Consider the following 14,059-nt stretch of genomic DNA (forward strand, 5'->3'; position numbering starts at 1 on the left):
AACTGTGAAGAATAATAACGTATTGCTATTTGACGCCTCTAAACTTGGGCTAATTTTCATGTTGTAATAGATAATGAATGTACTTATACTTAAAAATAGATGATCATAAGCCTCTTCAGGATAAATTTTTTGGGTATATTTATAATGACTTTTATTTTTTCCATTACAGCCGGTTTACAGTGTTCTGTCAATTTTCTACTGTTATAGCAAGGTGACCCAGTCACACATGCATGTATACATTGTTTTTTTCTCACATTATCCTCCATCATGCTTCATCACCAGTGACTAAATATAGTTCCCCAGTGCTATACAGCAGGATCTCATTGCTTATCCATTCCAAAGGAAATAGTTTGCATTCTTCAGGATAATTAAATGAGTAAGGAATAACACACACACAAAAGGAGAATGTTAGAGTATAAGACATTTCAAATGTACATGAAACTAGAGAGAACCCTATAACAGATTCTCAAGTATGTACTACCCATCTTTATAGCCATCTGATTTCTCAAGGATCTAGTACGTCTCTGCTCATTTCATTTATTGCTCCTGTTTCTTTTATTCTCCCACTTTTTTCTTTATTTCAAAGCAACTCCCACATATCTTATATTTTAACAAAGAATTTTTTGATGTATTAAGGAACTTGTTCCAACTGCATGAATCAAAAGTCACGGCTGATTCTTTCCTGCTATTCCAATTTTCCAGGAAAACCTCTCCAACCACTCCAGGAGGATCGCTTTCTCTATCAAGGATTTTTAATATTTTTTACATTTACAACTCTTGGTTGCTTAATTGTTTATTATCACCCCTCCTTAAAAAATCAACTTGATAACAGGGATTTTATTTTTGTCTTTCATATAACACCAACCCACATAACCTGGACACGACACACAGTAGAAGCTCAAGTTTAAAAAAAACATCTTAAGAGCATGTTACTGTCTTCACTTCATTCAGCACATTGGTTTGCAGACTTTATGATGCTCTTATTCTACATATTTTCTTTGCATTTGTCATTCCCTTTGCCTAGTGTTTACTCCATTTCTTTCTTCAACTGCAAATTCACTCTCATGATCAGATGTTATTATCATCAAAAAGTCACTAATTTACAAAAGATTATGGGCACTGCTTTATCTTTATTTCAACAGCAAATTATGCTAAGCACTTATATTGCTCTGAAACTCTTTCCTGCCAACTACAAGATCCTAAGTGGCAGAATGTTGTCAGGTTACTCTTACATCCTATGCTCCTTGGTCTATACCCCTCATGCATATGGTTAGGCACTTCATTAATGGAGAAATGATGAATGGAATAAGTGTTAATCTGTTGCAATTTTTTAAGACCATAAAAGTAGAGACTGTAGCCAGAACACAGAACATCATTTCATATTTGAAATACATTTTGTAATTTGCTAGATTTAATATGAGAGTATGATGAAGACTAAGAGAACATTTCAACTCACAGATAAGATGTAGATGTTCTAAGACTATAAACACTTCTTACAGCTTCATGTGAAGAGAAAAAAAATCCATCCTCTCTTTTGCTTACACAACTCACTTTGTGTCAAAGGTATCTGTAGTACATTTGCTTTTTTCTTTGTGTCTGTGAATTGTATACCTCTCCCAACAATTCATACATTGAAGCCCCATCCTCCAACGTGACTGTATCTGGGAAGATAAGGTCTTCGGCATTGTATTAAGGTTAAATAAGGTCATATGGGCAAGATACCCTCCTAACAGAACTGTGTGAGGACACAGTGAGAAGGCTCCTTCTGCAAGCTAGGAAGAGATATCTCACCAGAATCTGATCCTACTGGCACCCTGATCTCAGACTCCCAGCATCCAGAGTCTTGAGAAAATAAATTTCTGTTGTTTAAGCCACCCAAATTATGGTATTTTGCTATGGCAGCCACAGCTGACTAACACAGTACTTTATAGGCAACTGAAGCAGAGCAGAGCCTATGGTGTTTCGTCCCCACCATATCTTCTGCCTGTCTTTTGTCTGTAGAAAAACTTGAGCCAAAGAATAAGTGTAATCAGAGAAGTGAGAAAATGCAGAAGCAAAGGAAAGCAATCAAATATGACCAAATAATAGTAGTTTAGTCATTTAAAAAAGTCAAGGACCTTTAGTTCCTCCTTAAGGACTATAGATAATATTCCAAGCCATATCCTTGGAGTTGTTTTGCAGAGACTAAGACGTCCACCGGGTGGAAGAAATTAACAACATCATGATCAAACTGTAGCCAAGACATAAGCTGCCACAATTCTAAGAACTGCCCTCACAGAAATGGGAGCAAACTGACCCTAGAACTGATGACTAACTGTACTTAAAACAATCAACCATTTGTTGATCAGACCACTGCATGACCAATTTCAAGGTAACTGTCAGAGTTGACCATGATGTTTCTGCATTAGCCCCTTCCGCCCTCCTATACACACCCCTGAAACTCCCCTTCAAAAGCTCTTGCCCACTGATTGTCAGTGGGGAGGCAGCCTTTGGATACAAGTCCTCCCTCTCCCTCAGGTTGCTAGCCTGCAGAATAAAGCAAACTTTCCTTTCCATCAGATTTGCCTCTGAAGTGCTGGCTTCTGAGTGGTGAGTAGCCAGTCCTATTTTCGGTAACATAGCTACTATATTTGGAACACAGTGATGAGCTTCGTGAAATAGATATATAGTAAAATTGTCCTAACATGAAGCCACTTACAGTGACCACACTGATGAGAATCAAGTGTGCGTTGGGGCAAGGGGTTAGGGGTTGGGGTATGTATTCAGCAAAAGTAATATAACAAAAGGGGTCAAATGGAGAGTCAGGGAGAAAGGTTCATCAAGGGTGTGACACTGTAAGAACCAGAAAGTGGAGAATGTCCAGCTTCTCCAACTCCACGGAGCCTCCTGGTGCCTCTTGGGGTAGAGCAAAGAGATACTCAGGTGCAATACAGAAAATGTGTTCAAATAGATATGTCAGTTTATATTCATGTAGGATGTAACTGTCTAGTGACAAAGGAATAATTCTCTCTACAACAATTATGGACCATTTTATTTTTGAAATCAAATCTTGAAATTCCAACTGGAGCCGAAGGTCTGTTTTTGTTTTACAGTGACCTCACACTGTGCTTTCAATCCAGGTGTTGAGAGAACAGAGCTGACACATCCTACGCTTCCGAGACTTTAATGATGCCCAGAGCTTTCATTTTCTTTTACACACTGACAATGGAAAACATGGTCTCCTTATGTACAACATAAAATCTAATAAAGTATCCAGCTGTTCTTTCCCTGGTGATTCCTGCTGCTTCTAGCTGAGGTACAGTAATGTCAAATTTTCATGAAAAGGGTTAGAAAACGTACTGTATAATTGTGCCATGCAAGAATATCTGTAGTACATTTGCTTTTTTCTTTGTGTCTGTCTTTATATATCAAGTACACACAGAAGCTTTATTTCCCAGTGGCCTAAACCTAGAAGATAATGCATATTCTTAATATCCAGCTATTTCTACATTGCTGTCTTGCAGTATTCCAAGAATATGCTTTCTTTTGTTCTCTTTTATTTTTTTCTATATCAAACTACAAATGCATCTGCTTCTGATAAATGCCAAGATGAAAAGAATGAGAAATATATTTATAATTATTTTCAGATTGCCTTCATCAGAATAAGAGTATAACCACCTGTATTCCACATTGCCTCTGAAAAATTCTGCAAAGTCTGTTTCACAAAGTACAACCATGCTTACTAGTGTTGTTTCACTTGTGAAGCTGGACTGCAATGGTCAATAATGCACTTTTCCAATACTATCACCTGTAATTCAGAAAACCCAGTATCTATAGAATGGTAGTGTTCTCTTAGGTAAAACAAATCCTTGAGAAATATTTAAACACTTGAGAAAATTATTTTTCACTATCTGATGTGCTGCTGGTTCACCAGGCACAAAATGCCACTTCCCCAGTTCCCATCAGCCACTGGGCTTTGAATATCTGTGGGCAAGCCCAAAGATCCAATGGCAGTAAAAATAAATGAGACTCAATGTGTTGAATGTTTTAGAGCTGAAAAGTCTATGTAACAAGCTGTTTCAGGGAAATTTAAATTACAGTCAAGATCTGCTCTTCCTTTGGTCTGATCCAGTCATTTGAGGCATGGCAGGTTCCCTTGAGATTGAGGAAAAGGGAGGATACGTAATGATTTTTGTTCTTATCAGTATCCCCCCTATGGGAGGCTCTGGGCATTAGCCCCGGCATGCTGCTACTCAAGAAATAGGGTCAGAAAACTTCTTCTGTTAAGGATCAGACAGTAAATATTTCAGGATTAGGAGGCCATATGGTTGTAGCACAAAGCAGGCATAAACAATATGCAAAGTAATGAATGTGGCTGGGTTCCAACAAAACTCTATTTGTAGAAACCAAAATTTAAATTTCACGTAAGTTTTCTATGTTATAGAATATTCTTCTTTTGATTTTTTTTTGTCAACCATTAATAAATATAAAGGGCTAGCCAGATGTGGCCCATAGACTATAGTTTTACTAATCCCAGCTCCAGTACTGAATAAGTATCAATACCTCAGAATCTAAAACTGATTTTTTTTTTCTTAGCTATCTTTGAGATCATCAAAATGGTTAGCTAATGATTATCAAACTGTCACTAGATACCATGCAAAATGCATTCTTACAGCTGGGTCACTAGTATTACGTTTAGAGACTAGTCTGGTATGACCTGGAACTTTACGGGCAAGATCTGACAGCTCAGACCCTTTGTAAACAAAAGCCAGTCAACAAAAAAGACTTAAATGAATTTAAATGTATGGTTCCTCTGAAAAGGAGCAACCTGAACTGAGTGTTCTTAATAGCTTGTGTCTTATGCCAGCTAATTAAATAGACTTTAAATACATTTCTGGAAAAGGTGATTTGTCTTTTTAGGTCCAATTTTTATCTCATTGCCAGAGAACTCAACAGTGCAAACTGGCAATGAGCAATGATTTAAAAATACAACTACAGGCTCCTAAAAGTATCAGAGAATCAAAAATCACTTACCTAATTGGGAGACAAAGAGCGAAGTCATTTAGAATCAATCAGCACAGTTTCCAAATTGTCAGAAGACATGAAAGAAAAGGAAAAAGAAGAATTCATTAAGATATTTTCTTTGCAAAGTGACTTCTACATAGTCATTGCTAATTCTATTCTAGTGCTACTAAACCTATTGCTAAAAAATCACCACTATATGGAAAACCAACTAGAGGCATTCTTTTATTGCTCTCATTACCACTCATTACAAAGAAATGATTTTAGAAATATCTGCTAAAACCTGTATAGCACTTGTATAGCTAATATGAATTTAGCAATCTTAACACTTATGACAGCAAGTAACATAAGACAGTTTTGAAAATCACTTGAATGAAACCTTTATCTGAATATCAGTAGGCAAAGGACCAGGGTGGAAATTACACAATGAGAAGGAAATTGAACAATTCAGATATGTTTATGGAAAGCTTGCAACTTGGGGCATCTCATTTGCCATCAAATAAAGCTGTTATTCATGATATGCGGCGACAATAAAAAGTAGCTGTCTGGTATAAAAACTTTGCCAGCAGGGCAAATTCAGGCAAATAAGCAGTTTTCAAATAAATGCATTGAAGAGGAAAGTAAAAAATAAACCTATAAAACGTTTGTATGTATGCTTGCCTCTCCAACGCTGTCTTTAATATACATGATGATGCCTAAAGCCAGCACTTCAAGAATAGGTCATTATTCCCTAAAATATATATTTTTGTTCTATGCAAAGGCCATAATAATAATGGTTTCTTCTTGCAGACCTAAAAAATGACATAGGTTTTAAAAGACTACCCAAAGATACAAGAAAATTGAAAAGTGTCTTTTCTTTCATTTCAACGGATTACTTTTATACTGACCAAGATCATTTCTTGCATTTAAGGTGTTCAGATATTCTCCACAAAAGTAGGTTTCACTAAGATTTCCCATTCAGAACATCAACATTGCTCCAAAGTTATACTTTTGTAAAGGCTGAGCTTCAAGTACTTAAAACATTACTTCCACATGAAGGTGAACATACCTAACATTTTCAGGCTCACCGTGTTTTTCTTCATTCCCTGAATATTTCAACATCTTTTTGGTTAAAATTAGCCATATAGCTAAATTATCTAAATAATAAACTCATGCTCAAATTCTCTTTGCTCATTTAATCATAGTCAAATTTACTAGGTTAACTGCAGATTATTTTCTACCACTAACCTAATCCTACTTTAACAATATGGACCACACCCATGTTTTAAAAAAAAAGTATGGGAGTTTCCCAGGTGGCTCAGTGGTTAATGAATCTGACTAGGAAACAAGAGGTTGTGGGTTTGATCCCTGGCCGTGTTCAGTGGGTTAAGGATCAGGCATTGCCAAGAGCTGTGGTGTAGGTCACGGGCGAGGCTTGGATCCTGCATTGCTGTGGCTGTGGTGTAGGCCGGCGGCTACAGCTGTGATTAGACCCCTAGCCTGGGAACCTCCATAAGCCGTGGAAATAAAGTAAAATAAAATAAAATAAAATAAAATAGTACGATTTTAGAAAGGTATAAAGTTTGGTTTGCTTTTGTTTCTTCTTTTTTGGCCAAACCTGTGGCATTTGGAAGTTTCTGGGCCAGGGACCACTTCTGAGCCAGAGCTGTGACCTACACCAAAGCCACAGCAATGCTGGATCCTTAACCCACTGCACTGGGCTAGGGATGGAGCTAGCACCACCACAGAGACAAGCCAGATCACTAACTTGCTGTATACCACAGCAAGAACTCTTTTTTTGTTTGTTTGTCAAGAAAATAAAGGAAAGAAAAAGCTGTCTCTGTGCCCCCATCCTCTCATTAGGATAAAGTAAATACATTATAAATGATTAAGTAGCTGATAAATGATTAAGTAAATACATTGTAAATGATTAAGTAACCTGGTACTATTTTTACTAGGACACTCCTCTAATACGGAAAATCAAACAAACTATTTGGGATGGCACTTGGGACTCACCTCCAGAGCTGTTTCTATTATTAGAGAGGCAATTCCAAAACCAATCAATTTTTCCAATGCATTAGCTTTATTATTCTAATCTCACTTATCAGTGAAACATGGAATCACACAATTATTTAAACAATTTATTCAATAGAAAAGCAACAGTTGAGGAAAAAATGACATTGCTTCTTTAGTATCAAACACTAATCCTACTAGTTTTCTTGACCAAGGACTAAATATACTAGTATTGGGAAAAAACTGTAACTGCAATGTATACATCTAAGGATGACCTGACCCCCTTGCTGTACAGTGGGAAAATAATAAAAAAAAAAAAAAAATTTTTCTTATTAGGGTCACTCCCATAGCATTCGGAAGTTCCCAGGCTAGGGGTCAAATTGGAGCTTTGGCTGCCAGCCTTTGTCACAGCCACAGCAATGAAGGATCTGAGCTGCATCTACAACTGATACCACAGCTCACAGCAATGCTGGATCCTTGACCCAGTGAACTAGGCCAGGGATCGAACCCGAATCCTCATAGATGCTAGTTGGGTGCCTTACTGCTGAGCCACAATAGGAACTCTAATACCACACTAAAAAAAAAAAAAAAAAATACTGAATACTTGTTATTGAGGATACTTAATAATGGAAACATGTTCAAATCTATATTTTAATTCAGTAGTTGTATTCTGTGGTTCCGTAAAGAGCCTCGTCTGCTGGTTTTCCTCTTTTCATTTTACAAGGTATAATAAATTATTTAAAAATAACCACCACAACATGGCCTCATTGCCCCGCACTAATCCTATCCTGTTCATGAGTTTTGTTTTGTCATTTTCTCTTTAGAGTCATTTATCTGTAATTCATGAGATTATTAGTCTTCTTGATGTTTATCTGCTCGCCTTCCAACCCCGCTCCAGTGCGGTCATGTTGACCATGTCTGAGATCGCAGGAGCAATTCTAGAACCATCAGATGTCGGGGGCTGACCAGAGGAAGGGATGAGCAGAGGGAACCTAAAATACAGAGCACATTTCCTTAAAAAATTATCTCAACTAATGAGAACGGGAAGGAATCCGGTGTGGAAACTCTGAATAAAATACCTCCTTCAAATGAAGATTTCTCTTAATCCTCTTGATCAAAATAAAATATGAGCTCCAGTGCATATGATCATTAAAAACAGGTCTATGACAGCACTTCTCTAATACCCGTTTCTAAAACTTAGCCCTAGAATTTAACATAGCCACATTTTCTTCATTTTATCCAAGCATATTATTACTGACCATAGTTGTTTATTCAGTGGAATGTTTCAAGGACGCTGGGATTAAACTTCAACCAAGGCCTATAGATTTATTATTCAGTAAAGCAAATTTGACTACATTGTTTGTGGGGTCAAATTTGAGGGTTTTCTGGCAAAAAAACAGAAACTTGACTAATAAACTCATTTGGGGTAAACACCTTTTACTGATTATGCATAGATTTTAAAGGCTCTACCATTTCACACTGGAAAGTAATACAAAGGATTTTTTTCCCCTAATTTTTGCAACATGTTCCTAAAAGAAATGAATTCTGCACCCATATTAGTAAAAGCTTATGTGATCCCAGAATCAATTTGCTCTGTGATGTTCTTATTTAATGTTTTGTATGGGCCTATGAAACAGCTTAATTAGACAGGATATGCAACCAGCAAGTTGTTACATTCAAATAATGTAAGGTTCAAATACAGGAAACAATTAATATATAATTCCATCTCAAATTAGGTATTAGGTTGTTATAATATTTTAAGTACCTTTAAAAAAAGTGCTCTGAACTCAATTCAAGTTCAGTTAACACATATATAGTTTAACATGAAAATAATTTGTGGTTCAAACTCACTAATGTTTGAACTTGAATAGCATTCACCAAAAAAACTCTCTGATTTTCTTTTGGTCGTAAGCATAAACAGAATTGGCTGCCTCATTCCCAGCTGAATATTTTAGAGGGCTAAGCTTGGGGAAGTAACGTCATTATTCTTAGAGCAAAGTTTTTCCTTCTAAGAAAGAGTAATTTACATACTAATAATTTTGACAGTTCTATGGATGGAAAAAGATGAAAGTTTGAAAGATAAAGAGACATTTTAAGACTCCTAATTTATCTTTGTGACAGTACTTTTCAGAAATAGTAGCTGAGGAGTTTCTCTCGTGGCTCAGCGGAAGCAAACCCGACTAGTATCCATGAGGATGCAGGTTCGATTTCTGGCCTCGCTCAGTGGGTTAGGGATCATGCGTTGCTGTGAGCTGCGGTGTAGGTCACAGACATGGCTCAGATCTGGCGTTGCTGTGACTGTGGTGTGGGCGGCAACTACAGCTCCAATTCGACCCCTAGCCTACAGCTCCAATTCGACCCCTAGCCTGGGAACTTCCATACGCCACAAGTGCAGTCCTAGACAGACAGACGGAAAGACAGAAAGAAATAGTGGCTGACATTCCAATAGGTAGAAATTGCTGATGTTTTCATTCAGAAAGTAAATAATTTCTTCCGGACATAAAATCATCCCTTTAAATTATTTATCCCATACAAACTTATGATGAAACTTCATCTCTTGGGGACCATCTCTCCTCCTTTCTCTTTTTATAGAACTTGTTATTTCCAAGTATTTGTTGGACAAAGACATCAACGCATCCTGGAGACACATTAAACTTTGCAAAACAAAAGTAGAACTTTTCCCCTCGTAAATATTTTCCACAACCTTGATTTTTGACCTTAGTAAAAGGTATCACAAACTCATTCAGTAACATGAGAAAAAGAAAGTATGCTTTTAGTCACTATTACTTTTTGCCAGTAATAAATCTTTGTAGACTGCCCATGAGGTATCAGGCAGTAGAGTGACATACTAGGCTTAGGAAGGGGCTCTCCAAGTTTGTATAGAAAAGGCTCCAGTTTTTCTGTCAGCTACTCTCTTATGGAAGGCCATCATTCATTTCCTAGTGCACCATTCCTAAATTTTTTCATTGCTTCACCTACCAACAGTCTCCTCTCGTCTAGCCCGTTCACCATACTGCTCCTTAGGAGGATTAAATTAGGAACAAAAGGGGAGGAAAAGGAAGAGAAGGAATGGGGGAAAATAAGGAAGAAAGAAAGAAGGAAGGACATAAGGAAGGTTGGAAGAGAAGGAGAAAGAGGAGGAGGGAGAAAAATATCCCTCTTGACCTCCTGTTGCTCTTAAAACTTTGTTGTTGTTGTTGCTCAATCAAAGATGCTCTTTGGCCCACGTTCTTGGTCTAAGCACTCAGTCTCATTTCCTATAAGGCCACACTCTGCACATGCTGGTCCTAACACACTGCCTCTCTGTTTACCTACACAGCCTTTGGGGACCCTTCACAAAGCAATCTATCTGTGCAAATAGCATCCTCTGTCAACCCCTTTCTTTTCTTCAGCTGGCATATTCCTGGTCATTCATTAAGCTACCTCAAATGGTATTACTATGAGGCCATTTGTGCCTTTCCCAAGCAGGCATCAGAACCCCCATAGTTTATATTGCATTCTACACTTAATAGGCTATTCATAGAGCTTCTCTCTTGTGATCCCACGGGGCCTTGCACAGAGCTCCAACTATCAAAATTTCATATTTTTAGTTGATGAGGTTTTTCCCATCAAAGCATGAGGGCTGATAAACTGAGTCTCAGCACTTACAATGTTACACTGTGTATCTTTGGTCTACGTGTTCCTCACCTATCATTCTATCAACACTTTGAAGTCAAGGTTGCCTTATCTAGGCATACATACAAAGTTGCCTTCTCTAGCATACAGTTAGGCTCAGATGCCAGGACTGTCCATCATTTCCTTTGCTGCTTCTTTCTTCTTGATGTCTACTAACTCAGAGAATGACCTAGCACTTACTGAATAATCACAGAGTGAGTATGATTATTAATGTCCATGTAGACCCAACTAGGAGGCAGATGAGTTGCAAGTGGACTTGGGATGTGTAGCAAAGAAGTTAATGTAAGCGAATAAGGAGAAATAGAAAATCTTTATATCTGAGCACATTACTAAATAGCATCATGTTTGTCCTGTAACTAAGATAAAGAGAACAGATATAGACATAGTTTGTCCTGTAACTAAGATAAAGAGAACAGATATAGACATAGTTAGAGATAAAGATAGAAATGGGGATAGAAATGAAGGGATAATCAATTTTTAGGATTGTCCAGGTATACAGTATGACCAGCTATCTGCTACATTCAAAAGCCTAAAGTAAGTTAATATTAATCATATGTATACTTAAACAATTTTTGAAGAAGAGACTATATATATCTCTTCAAATTTTAACTCCTCTTTGTATTATAGTACCTTTGCGAAGGTCCATTTTTCTCACCTCCTGCCATGGACTTGAAAATGTCAAATGTAATGAAAGAGATAACCTTACAAAATAGATCCGTGTCTTGCTCATACTGTCCTACAGGGAATTCTCCAATGGGCTACATAGAGTTTTCAGGACCACAAGTAAACTTGAGTTATAGGGCTTAATAATTGCCACCTTTGCTGCAGGTTTGTGTCTCACTAGGGCTTACACCATCAAAAAAAAATTCCTGAAAAACAGCTTGTGTCAATTTTTTTCCCCACCAGGCTTAAAAGTATCTGTCACTCCTCTGAGCATTACCAAAGAGCTATTGCCTCTTCCTCTGCCACAGAGCCTCTCATATCATAGGAATATCCCAGAGCTTTAGAAGCGCCTCTGTATGTAAGGAAATGAGAAAGGGAAGGTGGGTGAGAAGCAGATGTGATTTATGAATGAATGAAGCAGTGAATGGTAGAAAGAAAGAAAGTCAGGGAAAGAAAAAAGAAAATCCTTCTTCAGGCCTAAAAAACTACAGCAGACATTTAATGGATTGGATTGTATGGGAAAAGAAAATTAGTGCCTGAAGCTAAGCACAAGCAATTTGGGACAGGTCCACCAAAGAGTTCACTGGAGATGATGTTCAGTTTCACATGGGTCAACCGTGCCCAAGGCAGAATTACACAGCTGATGTGTATCTTTAGCTTCCTCCCGCTTTCTGTTCTGCCTCTGTCCTGCCACAATCTTCAGTCATATTTCTGTCAACCCTTGATCCCAATGTTCTTAGTTTTCTCTTTGGCCGCCTATGGAATTTGAGTATAATTTCACCATTATGAAATTCCTGTCTACCTACCAGTCAAAACTTCCACTCTTCCAGGGTAGCTGAGTTCGTCAAGGCATTAGGAGAAAACTCTGTAGAGTCTTTATCAAGATCATTCACCCTAAGATATAGGTGGGAGCTGGACAGTGACTATAAGATTTCCTCTTTTAAAAAAAAAAAAAAAAGCTTACTAAAGCTGAATGATTTTTTTTTTTTTTTTTTTTTTGGTCTTTTGTCTTTTTAGGGCTGCACCTGCAGCATATGGAGGTTCCCAGGCTAGCAGTCTAATCAGAGTTGTAGCTGCAGGCCTGTGCCAGAGCCTCAGCAACGCCAAGTCCAAGGCACGTCTGCAACCTACACCACAGCTCACAGCAACGCCAGATCCTCAAATTACTGAGTGAGGCCAGGGATCGAACCCCACAACCTCATGGTTCCTAGTTGGATTCGTTTCCGCTGCGCCACAAAGGGAACTCCCTGAGTGAATTTTTCAGTATAGTATTTGGGACAGACATTCCAATCAGAGATTTGCTGGTTCCTCTTGCCTAAGCTAAATTAATACCCTTTATTTATGTATTTTAGGAAAAAAATATTGGCTCCAGTACACACTTCTGAAAAGTGTCTACCTCATCCCAAGCTCTGGGTAATTACTCTAAAAACACAATGTGATGATGTTCATTATTGAAGCAAGGAAACAGTTATACAAATTGGTATTTGTTTTGCATAACATATTTGATTGCAGATGGCTACAACAACCTAGGGACACACATTTACAAAAATTTAGGCATATGTGATGGTGGATCCAAACACATGATATAAAACTCACTGCCAGGTTTCTTTTCAAGAGTCACGTGGGCAATAGTTTGTCACTGTTTATTATAATAACAAATATACTTCTCTTTATCAACAGATGCACTAAAATTCAAACCACCATTTATAGCAAAAATATAAGTATAGATTGTTGTTCATGTATCTCTTTTCACTTATATCCTCCCTTTTTGAATTCTTTTCATAATAATCCATATAATAAAACAAAAATTTAGGATTCTTTACCTTTTCAATTGCACAAAAGCAGAAAGCTTGCCTTCTAAGAGTAAAATGAGAAATACAGTGGAAGAAGTGGCCGACGAAATTTAGGAACAGCCAGGTTTAGTTAAGGTGTCTGGGACACCATCTTAAGGATGCATGGTTGAATCAACAAATCTAAAGCTATAACCTCTTCATGGTTAATAAAATGGCTGAGACTGGAATAGAACCAAGCCGCAACTGAATCCACTGTAATAAACTGGCTTAAGGCAGCAGAACTGTAATCACATGCATTGTATTCTGTCAAGTACTTCTTTTTAGGGGAAGGAGAGGAGCCTGTACCAAGTAATGAAAAGAGGAGTCTAGAGTAAAATTTCAGTGGATTTAGGTCAACACCAAATAGAAAGGGGGTGGAGTAAATCATCAGACATCTTTCCTGATCAAAGCAAGAAAGTTTTCCACAGCCTGTGGGAAATTTGCACTAAGACTCTCTTTTCTCCCTCTGTTTTGACTGTTTTTATCTAGTATTCGACAAGCACTTTTCTGATACAAAACTGTACTAATACTAATATTATTCATCTTGTACCATGCATAGAGAGTTGTTTGATTCCATCATGCATAATCTTTTTTTTTTCATCATGATAATAAAAGGGTACAAGTAGGTACTGCTCATTTTGGAGTTAAGCTTAATGAAGTAAATAACTACGAAATTGATGGGATCAAGATTCAAGGCCACAGAGTTGAATTCCAGAACTTTCAACCATACACTCCAGAATACCACCTACAGAAAAGCAATTCATAAAACTGAGGACCAGACTAGATCAAGAAGCCAGGGCACCACAGTCCCACCTGGACAGACTCACTGGCTCATCTGCCATCATATCTTTGTGTCACAGTCCTATAATTTTTTTATAAAGGACCACGCCCACAGC

General features: G+C 37.6%; 1 protein-coding gene and 1 long non-coding RNA gene across 51 annotated transcripts in view; both read right to left on the reverse strand.

Moving 5' to 3' along the window:
• The window catches only part of ROBO2 (roundabout guidance receptor 2), a 1,676,226-nt gene that overhangs the window by 308,099 nt on the left and 1,354,068 nt on the right, over window positions 1–14,059 (reverse strand). The gene's annotated exons all lie outside the window — the stretch shown is intronic.
• LOC146397814 (uncharacterized) lies at window positions 3,029–12,289 on the reverse strand. Its single transcript, XR_014824982.1, has 3 exons — window positions 11,068–12,289; window positions 7,591–11,024; window positions 3,029–7,236 (listed from the first exon to the last, which is right to left on the reverse strand). It is a non-coding gene; the product is annotated as an uncharacterized LOC146397814 (long non-coding RNA).

Source organism: Sus scrofa, chromosome 13, assembly GCF_054392235.1.
Source record: "Sus scrofa isolate SSC_HxYL_T2T_F1_AM1 chromosome 13, Sscrofa_HxYL_maternal_Yorkshire_Landrace_v2.0, whole genome shotgun sequence".
Classification (NCBI taxonomy): domain Eukaryota; kingdom Metazoa; phylum Chordata; class Mammalia; order Artiodactyla; family Suidae; genus Sus; species Sus scrofa.